The sequence below is a fragment of the Nasonia vitripennis genome (assembly GCF_009193385.2).
Source record: "Nasonia vitripennis strain AsymCx chromosome 1 unlocalized genomic scaffold, Nvit_psr_1.1 chr1_random0012, whole genome shotgun sequence".
In the NCBI taxonomy this organism is placed as follows: domain Eukaryota; kingdom Metazoa; phylum Arthropoda; class Insecta; order Hymenoptera; family Pteromalidae; genus Nasonia; species Nasonia vitripennis.
This window is the reverse complement of record NW_022279600.1, coordinates 1,122,668-1,139,501: the sequence shown is the minus strand read 5'-3', so window position 1 is coordinate 1,139,501 and position 16,834 is coordinate 1,122,668.

Here is a 16,834-nt window from a genome sequence, read left to right as displayed (position 1 = left end):
CTTCATCGACAGTTAGCGTGCCATCGTCGTCGACACCGAAGAGCATGTGACGCTGTGTCTTCCAACACAGGTGCGCAACACCTAGAGCCTCGCATGCGCTAGGATTTTTATTTAAACGTAGAATTTGGCGTGATCGTCACGTTTGGGAGAACGCTAAGGAGAGATGAAAATAATCACACAAAATGGTTATAGTTTATTGCACTTGTATTTCGCCCAGCCCTTCCCTACAACGCGGTGGCAGTAATGCCGCCCGCGCACACTGTAGCCACGCAGGGCTTATTCTCGCACGCTCACACACGAGCCGCGCTAGTGCAGCAGAGGGCAGGACTCAGGCTCAGGTCCAGTCCGCTGACGTCTCTCTCTCTCTCTCTCTCTCTCTCTCTCTCTCCCTCTCTCTCTCGATTACTACTTGTTCTCTTCTCTCGAGGCCCCTGGTGGACGACCGTCGGTGTTCCCGTCGGCGACTCTTGGACTCCTTCTGGACTCAGTGGCAGCTGGCTGCTTCGGCTCTCCCACGACGATGTTTCTAGCTACTCTGGCCCTCTAGATGGTGGTGATGGACTAGCTGGCTTCCTTCCTCTCGTGCTGGTCGTCGTTCGTCGGGATGGTCTGTGGCTCGTCCGGGCGTCGGTACTTCCTAGTGCCAACGCGCTGCACCTGTAACCCACGCGAAACAAACACACGCACTCGGGAGACTCTCCCAATCTCATCTAATCATCGACCTGGGGTCGACGAGCAAAGGAGAACACGTTAACTCTCTTGCACGTCGACGTACTCCATCGACAGTCGGGAGAGAACTGGCGGATTTCCCGCTCGTTCTCACGCTTACTTCTCGAACTCAAGGACAGGCAGGCGCAGACAACAACAAGCTGACTTGCTTGTTTCTTCCGCACACTCAGGGCTTGGCTGCATTGACCGAGATTCCTCGTATCGACGCGGCTGCGACGTTTGCAACGTCGCAAGCAGTTAGACAATTTGTTAGCTCAGACACCACAAAACAACAGCAACAACAACAACAACAACTAAACTACACACACCTCATCTCACCTAAACCACCATCACTAACTTCATAGGCCACAAAAGCTTCACATGCTTTTAAGCCAACTCTGTCAGAAGGATTACGGGTTTGTCATTTCAATGCGAACTCCCTCACGGGTCACATTGAGATGATAAGGCTCTTCTTGTCTACTCGTCCCCCTTATCACGTAATAGCTGTAACTGAAACCTGGCTCGACAATAAAATAACCTTTATTCCCGCACTGACTAACTATACGCTACACAGACGAGACAGAAACAGAAACGGTGGAGCAGTGGCCCTCTACATTCATAACACGCTTACTGCTACACTTATAAGTACCCAGAACTTACTCCAACGGAAACTATAAAGGCATCAGTGCCGAAAAGCTAATGGACTACCTCAACACATATCACTGGTCATTGCTCGACACTTCATCACTTGACGCATGCATCAGCATCCGTAACACTAACCTAACGAACGCCATTAACCAGCTAGCCTCATTACGGACTGTTATACGGCGGACAACTTGGGCTCTTCGAGACCTCGTATCTGAGTGGGATAGACTCTACAAGATATTTTGTAGAACACGTCATCTTCGGGACCAATATTTTTACACACTAGCAGTAGATAACGCTCATAAACAGGTCGAGGAAGCCAGACTGAACTAGTATCACTCACGACTATCAACCTTAACAGACGTCGAAGAGATCTGGAATGAACTTGGGAAACTTGGAATCACCACCTCCAAGGAAGCCACTACGTCTCGCTTCTCCACAGACGACTTTAACAGATACTTTAGTAGGATATTTAACGATACACTTGCCTCCTCTGTCAATAAACATCTACAAACACTCGAGAGTTTGGAATATCCTGTTCATTTTAATTTCAGGGAAATCATGGAACCGGACGTGTTGGCTACGGTTCAGCACTTCACCTTCCAGGCCAGGGGAAGCGATGGTGTCCCACAGGTTGTCATTTCCAAGGCCATGCCAGTGCTCGCTCCTTTACTATGTCGTATCTTTAACCTGACCTTGAGCGAGTCATGCTTCCCCTCGGACTGAAAGAAGTCGCTGGTGCACGCACTCAACAAAGTCATTTCTCCAAAATCTATCGCCGACTACCGCCTGAGCTCACTCTTATGTTTCTTATACAAGGCGCTGGAGTGACTAGTACACAGGCAGCTTTCTTATTACCTGAAAACTAGGCTCTTTCTTCCGGTAACTGCTGAGCAATTTCAAAATTAAGAGAGAGAGATTAGATTTTAGATTAGATTAAATAAGTTTTATTTCTGTACATTGTGTTGTACAATTCAAAATAACAGTATAAAGTAAAACAACTTATAATTTGTGTGTGTGTGAGAGATGATATATATAGAGTGGAGGAGTGTAAGTGTTTGTGAGATGATTATGAGTTTTCAAGTGCATAAAAATATTCTTTAGCGAATTGTTTGAAGTGTGACATGGATTTAGTGTTGCTAAGGCGTGATGGTAGCGAGTTCCAGAGGTATGAGGCGCTTATATGGAATGAACCTTTCAGCGTTTCCGTCTTGAAAGTCGGGATATCCAGAGGCGTCACCTCCCCCCACACAGGCCTGTGCGCGACGTGAAAGTCAAAAAAGGCCAAGATGTAAGAAGGTACAGCTGTGTTAAACAGTTTTCGTAGAAAACAGGCTGCAAAGTACTTTCTACGTCCGGCAGTTGTAAGCCATTGCAGTTCACGCCTCTAGGGTGAAATGTGTGCTCGTCCCTCCTTACACCATAGATGTATCGAATTCCCGTGTTTACGAGTCTCTGGAGTTTTGTGTCAAGTTCTTGGGTCAGGTCACAGTATACCAATGTGCAGTAGTCGATGATTGGAAATAGGAGTGCTTGCACGAGATGTTTACGCAACCTGAGATTGGTACTTTTCCTGAAAATGTAAAGCCTATACATTAATGAGTGAGCACGTTTGCATAGTTGTGTAACGTGCTCTTTCCACGTTAGTTTGGAGTCAAGCACCAATCCCAGATTGCGCACGGATGATTCATAGTCGACCTGGGCTCCCCCTATGTTGATGTAGATGTTAGCAACAGTTGGTAAAGCATTAATACAGTAGGGGGAGCCCAGGACGATTGCCTTATTTTTGAGGACATTAAATTGAAGGTGATTTTGTGCAGCCCAGCCCATTATCCTTTCGGCATTAGCTCTCATCTTGTCAGAACAAGAATCGAGCTCCTCAAGGTGGCATTGGCTGTATATTTTCAAGTCATCCGCATAGATTAGATGGGACACATCTGAATCCAGGCAAAAACCAATGTCATTGATGTACAACGCGAACAGCAGGGGACCTAGAACCGATCCCTGCGGGACACCGGTGTTCAGGGGCCGGAAGGTGGAGAGCTTTCCGTTGTCACCAATAACGGCCTGCTTTCTTCCCGTAAGGTAAGATGCAAGCCAGCGGATGACCTGCTTGGAGAAGCCGAAAGAGGATAGCTTTCTTAGGAGCCTGACGTGACACACCGTATCAAACGCCTTGCTGAAATCAAATAGAAGCAGAAGTGTGACTTTCTTTTTGTTTATGCCAAGCCTGACATCATCAGTCATCTTAATTAAGCCAGACTGTGTGCTGTGACCGGTGCGGAAGCCTGTTTGTAGGTTGTCAAAGAGTAGTCTTGATTCAAGATATTCCGAGACTTGCCTGTGCACCAGCCACTCCAGCGCCTTCGATCAAAAATAGAGGAGAGAAATTGGACGGAAGTCAGTCAAGGCTGTTGGTGAACTGACCTTGTTCAGTGCTCGCACCAGCGACATCTTCGAGGCAGAGGGGAAGCGTGACTCGCTCAAGGACAGGTTGAAAATCCGACATAGTAAAGGAGCGAGTACGAACAGTGCCTTTGAAATTACAACCTGTGGGATGTCATCGTTGCCTCTGGCCTGGGTGTGGAAGTGCGGCACAGCAGCCAAAACGTCCGATTCTGTAATAACCTTGAAGTTGAAATGCTCAGGGAAGTCTAGACTCTCGAGGGTACGCAGAAAAACCTCAACTGCAGGAGCCAGTGGATCATTGGAGATGGAACTAACGTGTTTGTTGAGGTCATCTGAAGAGAAGCGAGAAGGTGATGGTGCTTTAGAGTTGGTGATTCCAAGGTTCTCACCTGTCTGTGAGCGTCGTCCCGTGCTACTCTATAAAAATATCGATCACAAGGTAGACGAGTTCTGCGAAACCTTCTGTAAAGTCTGTCCCGTTCAGTCAAGAGGTCACGAAGAGCCGTGGTAAACCACGGGTGACGTTTACGTCTTGGAGTAACAGTCCTTAATGGGGCGAGATGATTTCTGGCGTTCGTTAAGTTAGCGTTAAGAAGGGTGATGTATTCGTCGAGTGATGACGTAGCGAGAGATGACCAGTCACATGTGCCAAGGAAGTCCCTTAGCTTCTCGGCACAGATTCCCTTGTAGTTTCTGTAAGAGTATGCTTTAGGTACGTAGCGTGGGATCTGTGCGTCGAGAGTGGCAGTGATTAGGTCGTGTCCGTTGATGAAAGGAGTATCAGTCTTGTAGTGTGATAGCAGGCGATCCTGCTCATCAATTAAGCAGAGGTCAAGCCAGGTGTCGGAGTCCTGTTTATGGTGCGTGGCACCATAAGGGACCGACAATAAGGAGTTTTCCTCAATATAGGCCTTGGATTCGGATGAGAAGAGTTGGTCAGCGTTGAAATCACCCATAATGACCTTTGTGGAATAGTTGTGCATAAAAGTAGTCAGCTGTTCAATGAAGTTATTATCCTGAATAAAAGGGGCATGTGATGGACGATACACGACTCCCACAAAGATGGGTGAAACTCCCTTCGCAGAGACGTCACAGAAAAGGTACTCCGGTTTGCCTGGCTTGCTCGACCAAGCTTCATCAGAGGTTGATAATACGTTTGCAGTCAGTGAGTGATGGATATAGAAGACCACACCTCCCCCGTTCCTGTTTCTGTCACGTCTGTAGAGCGTATAGTTTTCCAGTGAAGGGATAGAAGTTATCTTCTCGTCAAGCCAGGTTTCCGTCACAGCTATCACGTGAAAGAGGGGACGAGTGGACAAGAAGAGCCTGACCATCTCAATGTGACCCGTAAGAGAGTTCGCATTGAAATGGCAGACTCTTAGACCCTCAGACAGAGTTACCTTAGGAGTGATTGAAGATGTGGTGGACGATTCAGATGATGGTGATCTACGTGGAATGAGGGGTGTGTAGTTCAGTTGGCTGTGATCGAGCCTAAAAAATTCTTCAGATCTTCATCCGACGCAATCTTCACAGCACGATCCTCCTTCTTTAGCTTGATGTATATTCGACCATCCCTCACAAACGTGGTGCAGCCGTGCTCTCTTGCAGCTTCCCTTACAGTTTTGCGGAGCCGAAGAACATCAGACGGCAACCATTCGTTGACGTTGATGAACGAATCCGGAAGCGGTAGTGCAACGCGGGCCTTATGCAGCAATTCGCTAGACAGCTGCGTAGTATGTAGCTTCCGAATCTTGATTTTAGCAGAGATGAGCGAGTGCATGAGCGTCCTGGATAGTGAGACTGAGAGCGGCAACTTGACTACTCCAGGGCTTGCATCAGAAGCGTCCGCAGTGTCATTGCGGGCTACTCTCACCCTTCCCAGGGGTCGCACAGAGATAATGTCTCTCTCCGTTAGCTCAGCGTCCAAGGGCCGAAGAGCTGCATAGGCAAGGTGCCTTAAGGATGTCGTCTCCGAAAAGGTCAGGCCGGTTATGACCAATTCTGAGAGAGCTTTGCCTGGGACGATACAACGCCATCCAATTGCGCCTGGATTCTCGTGTTGGCTTCCCGGAGCTGCTGGATGGTCTCAATGTACAGCGCCGGAGCATTCGATGGAGACGAAGAAGAGCCAGCGCCACTCGCCAGCAGTTGTTCAAGCTTAGCTTTAATCTCCTCCTGCTCAGCCCTCAAAGCAGCCACATCCCCTTCCACCACCGTTACACGGTTAATCAGCGCCGGTATCGGCTTCAGCGGCTCCAAGGACTTCTCAAAACTCTTGCTCTCAGAAAGCTGGTTCTTCATTGCGTTCTGCTGCTTCTCTATGTTGTCAAGTTTATTTAGCTTGTCCAGTATTTTGTTGAGCACGGGATCTTCTTTACGTGATGGACTAGAAGAGTGCGATGGTGGTGCAGATGGTGGTGCAGAAACCGGTTCCCTGTAGCGTGTTTGTTGTTGTGGCAAAGGGCTGCTGCTTCGTGAAGATGGAAAAGAGGTAGGGGTGCTGTGTGGAGTTTTATTAGCAGCTACGAAGCAGTTCTTGCTGACTTGTATAGTCTTGCCACCTTCCTTAATTGCCTGAATAGGCGTACACTTAGGATGGTAGTACCAGCCACATTTGTTGCATTTGCTCGGATTACGCATAGCAATGACATCAGTGCAAGTCTTGCACGATGTAGGCACCAACAGTTGTTCGTCATCTCCCTCAGGTTTCAACATAGTGTTTAAAACAAGTGACGCAATCGACGTTATCCACGGGAGGTAATTCGGCTCAGTCGACAAGTGGTGCAGGAAATAAGGTGAAGAGAGCCGTGGTGTGCAGTGGCCAGAGTAGTCTCAGTATAAGAGCCTTGAGGACGCTCTTTTGGGTGCGTGTTTGCGTACGCCGTGTCGGGGCCACCTGGCGGTGAAGCTGCTGTACTATACTGCAGTGAGAGTATATGTGAATAGTGTACTATACTACAGAGAGAGAGAGAGAGAGAGAGAGAGAGAGAGAGAGAGAGAGAACGAGAGAGAAAGAGCTCTAATCTAAGTTTAAATATTGGAGTGCACTTACCTTTTTTTGCAGCTGATAGTTGTCAGTAGTGAACCTGAATCTCTACTTGTTGCTCGGCTTCCTCGCTGCGGATTCCTTGATTCCCTTAAGAATAAGTTGCAAGGATTGTCCCACGCAAGGGCTTTCGCTAAATGGTCCGCGGAATCAGGACAGGAGAACAAGGTTCTTCATTTAAACCACACTTTGATTGCTTTTGGGAATCACTGCACTATTTATTGCACCGGAATTAAATTACACAGAGCTTTGAAAACTTTCCGATCGGAAAGAGAGCACAGATACGACTACTTCAGGCGACAGTTCAAACTAAAGTGATTCCTGGTTTTCGCGAGACGAGGTGACTCAAGCGAAAACTGTTAATAAATATGCACTACCCTACCTTCGCCCCTTTTCCGAATTCTGGCGCCTCTGATGCAAATGCGCGCTAGTGCCGAGGCTATTGACATTTTCTAACTCCAGCTCCTTTTGAGTAGAGGAACGATGCGGTGGTGAACGAAAATTATGATCCGTCACAATATTTAAAAGTGAGCGCGGTTACATAAATCGGTCCCTGCTTGAGCAGGGCTTCAGTCTCACTGCCACCCACTTTGGCTCCAAGTCTTCAATGCTGCTTATGCCGTGAGTTCTTGCCTCTTGTATATATTTGAAATAGGTGTCGGCAGATTCTAGGTCTATTATCTTGTTATTGTATTCTAACTTTTGACTGTCTGTTAAGTCGTCTTGTAAAATTATAACATTTTTTTCAAAATTGCTCTTTCCTTGTTTTACGCAGTCTAATAAACGACTTCATTTTTCGACTTCATTTTCTCGATTTCCACATAATTGATATATATATATATATATATATATATATATATATATATATATATATATATCTCTCAATTATGTTCATATATATATCAATTATGTATGTATATATATATATATATATATATATATATATATATATGTGGGACGTTTCACGTCAACCGGACCATCAGTGCACCCAAAATTTGGGTTAACCTAACAAGACGTTTGAGGTCTCAAAATGATCGTCTGGTCAAGGGCTTTTGAAAAAGTTCTGGCCTTTTCAAAAATCCAATGTGGCGCATAAAATATGGAGCCTGAAACCCACGTTTTCATAGCACATTCAACAAAAACAATAGTAAAAATGTTCTAATTTGTGAAATATCCCACCAAAAAGCATGTACAACTCATGATAGGACATATTATTGACAATGCTGACGGAATTCCAAAATCAAAAATGGCGAAATCAAAATGGTGGACATTATACCTCCACCAAACCCATTTTACCGCAACAAATGATTTTTTATCAGTTTAAAGTATCGATATGGGGGTTTTCAGGGTCACTGAATCTTATTTTAACCTCGACATTTCAAAATTCGATATGGTGGATCCAAAATGGCGGACATTATACCGCCACTAAATCAATTTTACCGCAACAAATGATTTTAGATCAATTTAAAGTATCGATATGGGGGTTTGTGAGGTAAATGGTTATAAATGTATTATCGGAATCAGTATTTGTGTACATGAATCTTATATTTTTCCAAAATGGCGGACATTATACAACCACCAAAACTATTTTACCGCAATGAACGATTTTAAATCAGTTTAAAGTATCGGTATGGGAGTTTAAGGGGCCGCTGAATCTTATTTTAACCTCGAAATTTCAAAATTCAATATGGCCAATATAAACTGGCGGATATTTGTCATAACCCACCCGCAGGCTCTCTCGCGAAAAGCCCCTGCTAATGCGCAACCCGCCGAACTCGCCACGCACGCTGCAGCGCTTATCACCGCGGCGCTAGTACCGCGGCGCGCCGCTAGGCGGCTGCGCATTATCCACAAGTGAAGTAGCGTTGGGGAGGGCACATAAGGAGGCCGGGTCCAGCGCTGTACCTCGCCCCTCTTCCAACAGCCTAATGCTGCAAGTACACGGCTCATGTCCAATGACAACTTGTGCAAAGACTTCAGCAAATAAAACTGTTTTGTGGCAAAGGAATTTATTGCTTTCAAGTGATTTATTTCATCCCTCTTTTTTACCTACACCCCCAACCCCTTCCCACGTTTAGCAATCCATAGAAAGGAATATTTTGTTCAAGGAATGCTTTCTTCATCGGCGACTTTTTCTCCAACAGTCCTTTTTAGGATAGTTAATAGGTACATTAATAGATACATTGGCGACTTCTTCTTCAACATCCTTTTTAAGGCAGTTGTTGAGTAAGTCTTACTTTATCGGCATCTCCTTGTTCAACTGTACTAGCCGTAATTTTGTTATTTCTAACATTTTTTTTTTGTTTTGGTTGTGCTTTCTCATATCCTACAACAATGTCTTCTCCTGCGAAAAAATATCGTATCGATAGATGCGTTAATCCATTTGATACTAATACAGGACACAGCAAATCTCTTAGGAAGATCTCCAAAGAATTTCAAGATATCTATCCTGATTATCCAACATCTTCACTGATTTGTGATACATGTAGAAAATCCTTTTACAAACTACATGATTTGCCATCTCCAAACGTCAGTATGAGTGTTGATTTTGAATCAGAGACTGACTCACCTTCGGTTTCAAACACGGATGCACCTATGCAAGATGATCTTACAGATATTTTAACTGGACTTAAAAACAAATTCCAATCCCTGCCGGAGAACGATCCATTACGTGTCAGTATTCTTACTATTTTGCCCGAACACTGGGCAATACGTAAAATTACATGAACATAGATCCATTACTCCATATATATATATATATATATATATATATATATTTATAAACCCGGGTTTATAGAGCCCAGGGTATGTTCGAATTTCAGCGTATATGTAGGTAAAAGTAAATTTTATTTATATATATATATATATATGATATTATTTTTCTTAGATTTTCATTATTTATCGAGTTGTTGCGAAAAAGCGTTAGAAGAGTTAAAGCCTGGTTTATGGAGCCCATTTTTATTAAACTTGTAATTATGGAGCCCAACTATGTTTCAACAGTTTTTCTACAACTTTTCCTTTTATACTTCGATACGGAATGATCGATCAAGGAATGCCATGAAAAATTTCGAATATTTCTTCTAACATTTCTTAAATTAATATTTAAATTATTTTGAAAATATTTTTAAAAGTTAAAATTTTTTTTTTTAATTTGTTTAAAAATTCTTATAAAACTGTTCAAAAAATGATTGGAAAAATATTTTAAAAAAATATTTGAAAAATAAAAAAAATTTTTACAAAATACCAAATGTACTTAATCATATACGCACACACACACATATACGTATATTTCATGTGAACTGTTGACCATTTGCTTTAAAATATTTTAGTGGGCGTTTCACATTTCTTTTGCCCGGCGGGCGCCATTAATTTTTTTGCCCGCATATGCGGCATACACGGGTAAACAACAGATAAAAAACGCCCACCGGGAAAAAAAAATTAAAAACGCCCGATGAAATTTTTGTTTTCCCGCCGGTCTGAAGAAAGTAACTTTAGTCTCGCTAATAAGTCAAAAAAAACGCGCAAATCGTGCTTGTATTACAAAAAAGACTTATGGTATAGAAGGTATGTGTTAAGAAAGGTAACCGAACCTTGCATATTCACGCATATAATAACATGCATCACACACTTAATACTCGCACTGGCATACTATTCTGACATGCTTATTTTTATGCAGGTGTGGATTTTAGAAACATTAGCTAAAATCTGTGTGTTCAAGATTACTATCAATCAAGTCTGGATTTGATTATACCTTAACAGATATTCTCAACCCAGTTCGCGAGTCAGTGAACTAATGCAAGATGTAAAATTTTTGAAGTGTATACTTGTTTAATTATGTAAAAACAGACAAGTGTAACAGTTTTTACCTTTGTCTTTAATAAGGTTTTTCGACGATAAACTCGACAGTTTTGTCGGTTAAATTTGCAGATAGTTGTTACTATGAGAATGTGAACGACAATACTTGAGATATACAAGACAACTTCGTATATTGTTTCAACGTGTTCAAGAAATTACCATGCAAAATTTTAGGTCTCTAGATATGATAGTTTTTAATTGAGAGCAAAACCAAATTCTCAATGATTATACAGTTACCTGTTTTTTTGCTCTCATTTAAAAACTATCATACCTAGAGGACTGATGGAGGATTTTCCATTTTAATTTGTATTTGTATGTTGAAACAATATATTGAGTTTAACTCATTCTAGCTGATATGAATTTAATTTTCATGTTTAGACCTATCTGTATATTTTGACGCCAAAACCAATAGGGTTCAAGATCAAAAGCCAAACCAAGACGCTTAAATAATAACTGACATAGTAGTCTGTTTTTCAATAATTTAACAAGTCTGTACGCGAAAGAACAGACATTGAACTTCAATACCCTATTGCAAAATCTCACGTGAGATCTCATGCCAAAATCTCATCTGTTATTTTGGTCCGGAAGCTGCCGAATCCTCTTATTTATTCAAAAATGAGTTTTTTAATATTGGTAGTCCCTATAAGGAGGTGCTCCTACTCAGAAGAGTGCAAAAAACTAGGTTTCGAAGCATTTAAGATGTTTTTTCGATTTTTAAAAATTTCTCATCTGAGATCTCGTGACTAATCGCGCGATTCATCTAAAATAATTTTTTTAATAAAATAGAATTATTCAAAATGCAAAATTATTAAGTGCAATTTAGGTGTGTTACCATCCGGATAGTAACACCTATATTGGCCACCCCGCTACCTGATTTTACATTTTAAACATATTTATTTTATTTAAAAATTTGTTTTGGACGGATTGAGCGATTTGTCATGCAATTCATCGTGTTATTAATCACGCGAGTGATTGCGCGATTAGTCGCGTGATCAGTCGCACGATTAACCACGGGACAAATCGCGCGACTCATCTAAAACAAATTTTCAAATTAAATAAAATTGTTTAAAATGCACTCTCAAAAGGCGCAAGTAATTATAACAAAAATTAACACATTACAGAAATCTGTGTTACCGACACCCTTTTTTATAATTGAGACATTTTTAATTTATCTACTTGAAGAAATAATTTACAAAAGTACATAGTAAGTATCCTTACTATGTACTTTTGTAATTTTGGAATCGTATACGATTCCGAAATCATTGTGCTAGTGTATGAGTGACATTTTTTAAGCGATAATTCTAAGTTCATCTATAGTGTAATGAGTAGAGTGCCAGACTGTCGCGCAGAAGGTCGCCAGCTCAAATCCTCGTTACGTCAAGATTTTTTAATACTTTAAGTATTTCAGATATATGTCCATAGAATATTTCAAAATATAATATATTGCTAAAAAAACTTTTTTCAAAAGTAAAAACCTTGGTAAGATAAAGACTAATAAAAGTAGTGAATGAATTTCGCGGGAGAAAAAGACGACTTGCCTCGGCGTAAAAACTCTCACGGAGTAGAGAGAAAAGCCGGGACAAGCCTATAGCTTTATTTTAGAAATAAGGAAATTATACAAAGAAAGGTGACTCTAGGATAGACTAAACAAAAAGAGAGAGAGAGAGAGAAACGCAATTACAATGTACGCTTATACAAAAAAAGAGAGACTACTATAGGCAACAAAAGAGATAGAAACGCAAGTAACTTAATACTATCGCCGCGAGGTACCTTTCGCACGCTGGAGAGCTCTCCTACCTTATTCGCAGAACGAGATGTGGACGGCGCGACGTAAAGCCCTGGCCGCACGTTCGTGGGGTGCACCTTCCTCGGTCGCAGGACGCCTCGACGTCTCGAGGAAACCAATCCTGGACCACGGATAGACCTTTTCAGCCCTGCCGCGTAGGTAGCAATAGCCGGGTAGAGATCGACACGGCGAGGAAGCTCGCACGTGACCGAAGTCCCAACACTCGAAGAACTCACACAAACAGCACTCCGCACGCAAAATGCAAAGAGGCTTTTGCAATCGCAATTACAAAAGGCGCAATGATAACTGACTACTCGAGAGGAGCTGTCAGAACTGGGCTGCACGTGCTCCCGCGCAAACGGGAGATGCCCACAGCGGCGCGCGCATGCGCTCGACCGCTCTTGCTGCAGCGCTCGCCGCGCTACGGCGCGAAATTCAAAATTCCCGCTCTTACATAACCCGAACAACTATATTCTACATGATCAACATATATATGCATTTTTTTAGACATACTTTTGTAGACCAATAAAGGTAGAAACTGACATTTCTTTACTATACCCATACTAAATTCTTGAAAACCTAAACTTTTCAAAGTTGCTTCTATGAAATACTTGTACAATGCCTATATATAATCAATATACTATATTCTAAGCCATCACTGAGTATATGTATCTATATATACGTATATTTGATATTTTATCCCTGTGCATAACCTTAAATCTTAAAAAAATATGAATTGTTTTCACTCTATCTATATTAAACACTTGCACTGTAACTGTATATTATCATACTCATCACCATGTATATATACGCATACTTTTACTAATTTTTATACGGAGTGACCTTATATTACACTTCATACTTTCTTGAACGAACTTTTTGCACTCAAACTCTATATATATATATATATATATATATATATATATATATATATTGAATATACTATATTCTACACTACGCCTAGCCTAAATGTTTTAAAAAACCTTACATTACATGTCATACTTGATAGAATCAACTGTTTTAACGCAAACTCACTATATATACTTAATATACGGTATTCTGCACAACGCCTAGACTAAATTTTCAAAATATCCTTATATTACACATACTTACTCATACTTGCTTGAACTAACTTTTTTCACTTAAACTCTACACCATGCCTAGACTAAATTTTCAGAATGTTTTTACCCTGCTTCCTTTTACCTTTTTTCTGACTAAACCTTCTCTTTCTTCTGTCTACGTGAATCTTGCAATCCTGTTACTTTCTTATCACTTTTTTTTTAAAGCAGACTCATCATCACAATATATTATTGCACAGCGCGTATTCTGTAAGCCTGTGAACGGTAATGGCTTGTCTTTGTCAACCACTACTTTGTCATGTCGTACACAAAATTTGTGCTGCCCTGCTATGGCTGACAGCAGCAAGTCACTCATATTGCTTTTATCACCGTATATATATATATATATATATATATATATGTGTGTGTGTGTGTGTGTGTGTGTGTGTGTATACATTTAATATTTGCATATTACTTATAATCTTGAATTCGTGCATTTTTTCTTATACTCTTGCGTCCGCTAAACACTTACATATGTGTAGATGTATATAACATATAACATACATATACAACTACCGCATATAAACACAAAGTCTAAAACGATGAATCTTTAATCTTGCTTGCTCTGAACGTAACACTATGCCTCATAATTATAAAAATACATTATTCTAAAAATTCTAAAAATGTAAATCATTAACTCAATGATATATGGTTACTGCATTACAGAATCGACTTCTTAAATAAATATTGAACAAGCATTGTATACATTAATTAAATTGTTACTAGATTATACATAGCAAATTATAACAATCATAAATAACAATCATTATTGCATTGAAAAATTAATAATAATAATAATAATAATAAAAATTGAAATAAGAACAATATTTTAATCGTAATTTTAACCTTAAACAAATTTTTATGCAATTTTTAACTATAATGAAATATTAATGACATTATACTTTGCGATAAAATGCAACAAAAACATTTATATACAAGATAAATAATAATTTTAATAAATTGAAAATAATATACTTTACTAGTCAAGAGGCTGATAGAAAAATTCATCTGCTACAAACATCATGAACTTTGAAGAACCTGCAACAATAAAATAAATTCCACAAAGTAAATGCTTAGTAGAAAAAGTTTTAAACAATAATTTCTGTTTTTAATTTGTAATTAATCACATCTAATAATTCTATTGAAGTACTTTATTGAAGGAAGGATACGCATACATGGAACACTTGTGCAATTCAACAAATTATATAAATACTCGCACATATATCACTAATAATTAGAGAAAAATAATAACTATCAAACAATATAATTATGCACCAACATTATATGCAATATAAATTACAATTTAAACGATACAAACGATTCGAATCATAAACTACATAAATATAACTATAGAATATCACTATAAGTAATCAAAGGCAACTTCACTTCTCACACAATTTGCTAGCATGACTCCATGGCTTTTACGAAAAATCTTAAAATTATTAATTTGCTAAAATACATTAGCTTATACTATGATATAATTTGCTTCATAAATATAAATCTCATTTAACCTTATAGTAACAGAATTAAGAACTATTTAGATAAGAACACATCTATTTAAGAGAGAGCATACAGTGGCGCTGTCGTCGTTCAATAAGTCCAAAACTATAGGCTATGCGACATAAACCGTCATAAGTGTCGTACAACATGTCGTAGATGGCGGGACTGTCGTACGATGCAGTGTCGTACTGCCATTCCGGCTCCGGCATAGCCGTAGCTGCTAGATAGATGGAAGTGCTGCCACTGTTATGATTGAAGATTAGGCCTGTTACACGCAAAAAGGAACAGAAACAAATAAATATTGACCCACTATGTTAAATAAGAATTATCCCGTAGTGCATCATTTATCAGAAATAGTTTAGTCTGTTTCCTTAGCTGGAATAATGATATTGCGAAAAAGGTCCCGTTAATTATTATTTTCTAATAGTATTATTAACTTATAAATTGTATATGTTATTAGCATTATAATTTATTTATTTATTTATTTATTCATTCAACGGACAAACTTGTCCTTTTTACACGACCCGAAGGTCATATACAAAAATTATAAAAACCAATGTAAACGCAGAATAAAGAAAGTACGTACAATAATAAAAGACTAAGCAGGATAATGACTAAACTAGTATGTGGTGACCAGCGATCGAAGACTATCTTTGAACGACATAAGAGAGACAATACTGGTACTCCGTTTCGGTAGGAGGTTCCACGCGCGACGCAGACGGGGCAGTGTGGAGAAGAAACCGAAGTCCGAGTGACAAAGGTTCTCTTGGAGAACTCTATGATTACGTAAATTATAATTAAGCTGTCTGAGTGAGAAGAGTCCAACGATGGAATTACAAATAAGTTTATGCAACAGTAAAAGCCAGTAAACCGTCGTGGTACCGATGAACGGAGGCAATGGTCGGAATGTCGTAAGACGATGCAATCGGCGTGTAGTCGTGATCAACAGGTGCCATGGGCTGACCGGATTTAAAAGCTAGATATCGAAGAAATTTATGTTGGACCTTTTCCAGAGAATATGAAGCCACCTGAGTGAAAGGTGACCATATTTGTGAACAGTACATGAAATGTTGCATTACCAAGGTTTTATACAAATAGATAATCGCTGACAGGTCAGAGAAGTCAGTAGTGGTACGCTTTACAAAGCCGATCAGTCCACTGCACCTGGAGATCACTATTTCAATGTGATGTGAGAAGGTCATGTGAGAGTCGAAGAAGACTCCCAAGTCCCTGGCAACATCAACGCGGTCGATGTCAGAGCCACCAAGCGAGTAAGAAGTCTGTGCAGCCGATCTACCCTTGAAAAATGAAATGACATGGCACTTGGAATTATTAACCCCAAGGCCATTCTCCCTCGCCCAATCGCTCAGAGCATCGATATCCGCATTGAGCGGCACCGAGTCACTTTCGGACCGAATATTCGCGTACAAATTCCTAAAATCTTTTATACACAAATCAATGGTCATTAAAATTTAACATTATTTTTTGCTGCAGCAGTTCAATAAAAGTATTTGAATGAAACTGAATAGTTTTATTTAGATTATGCAATTGACGAATCTGAATAATTGATCTGTTTCATAAGAATACGAATTTCTTCTATAAAGCATGGTCAGTATATTTAAAACACCATCCGATAACAAAACCGGTAATTAGAACAGGAAAAAAAGACGGTGTTTCCCCTCATCGTCAAGTCTTACTCCATGACAGTTTAATGAATTTATCAACAATATTTAAATATTTGCATACTTTGTGTGTGTATTTGTGTCT